The following is a 1,625-nucleotide window of genomic DNA, read 5'->3' as shown; positions in this document are numbered from 1 at the left end:
GGATAACGAAAATATTTAAAAGCCGTTTTATATGCGAATTTTTCCCATTTGAAAACATCCTCGAAGAAATGATTTTCTGTACCCCTAATCCATCAATTAATTCAAAGTAACCGGAACCAGAGTTGACATTCTCGAGAACATTAACCAAATTCGTAATCGAAATATGCAAAAATTGTTAAGAAGGTAAGAAAACACTTTTTTGCCTTAACTTTCGCATATTATAAGTTCCACATTTGTGTGAAACAATATAATCAGGGATAAACTTATTCCAGTAAGAGAGCGCCTCAAAATTAGCGTTTTTTATAACATTTTTTATTATGGCCAGATCGGACAAAATAATTACTTTTAGACATTTAAATTAAAAGAACCAACATTTATAATGATTAAAAAGTACTATATACATATGTATATTTCGTTTAATAAATGGAGAAACTATTTAAATTTTTTTTTGGTATGTTAAAACAGCCGACTTTTGACCTTACAATACCCAATAAAAGGATTTAAGCTTGTTAGCTCTCAATCAATAATTGTTTTTAATCATTTTCCATTGAAAATTAATACTATGACGCTCCACATTACAAAACGTTTCATCAAATATATTTAAATTTCACAAATTTATTTAATTTTCACTGTTATACATTTTTTATTAGTGGTGTTGAACGATATAACAAATCCCTCTGTTTATACATATATTTTTCTGGTAAGATTTCAATCTCGTCATTGCTCGTTTCCAATTGCTTAACGTCAAAATCTTCTGAGCTTTGATTGAGTTCAGGAGGTTTTGACGTTTAGAAATTTATCTCTCACTTTCAATGGGAGATGAGTTGGATATCTCTTTATCTCTAATATAATTCTTCCAATTTTTCTTCATAAAAAAAACTATCACGCATATGTGACATGGCATTTTTATTTTTTGCTTAACTTCTTCCACTTTTCTCGTTTTGTGGACATTCCTCTGTAAAGCTTAGTATCCAGCTCTGAAGAAATCTAAAAACTTCATATAAAAAACGCTTAAGAAACGGTCAAGAAACTTTCCTGCGATAAATTTACTTGTGCTAGTTTGCAGCTCTAAAGAAATCTACTACTAATTTTTAATACTTTTTTCAATAAAATGCGAATATGGCAAACCTGGTTTTGCGAAGAAACATTAAATCAACAATTGTTTCTTGAAGGAAATTAAAAGTAATCATTAAATTCATCCTAAATTAGTTAAAATCATTATGAAATATAGTTCATTTTGAAATTATGTATAAAACCTACCAATCTTCATCCACATTCCTTAAATCTCAATGAAAATATTTATGTTATCATACACATACACACATACATATTACGCACAAAGTGTGTTTATTCTCTTTTGCTCTTCTAATGTGGATCATTCACAATGGATCATTCACAATGCGTAAAATTACTTGAAGAAATAATTTATTTTTTTTCTTGAGCAATTACTTAAGAGCTGCGTACCAACCTTTACTTATTTCTGCTAAATAGCAGCGAATATGGTAAATCCCCTGGTTGAAGTTTATCAGCTTATACAAAATCTCAGTATATTGCAGTATTTTCTGTCGATCTAATGTACATAAAGTTGGTACGCAGCTCTCAAGTAATTGCTCAAGAAAAAAAAT

Source organism: Bactrocera neohumeralis, chromosome 4 (genome assembly GCF_024586455.1).
Source record: "Bactrocera neohumeralis isolate Rockhampton chromosome 4, APGP_CSIRO_Bneo_wtdbg2-racon-allhic-juicebox.fasta_v2, whole genome shotgun sequence".
NCBI classification, from domain to species: Eukaryota; Metazoa; Arthropoda; class Insecta; order Diptera; family Tephritidae; genus Bactrocera; species Bactrocera neohumeralis.
This window is presented reverse-complemented; position numbering follows the sequence as displayed.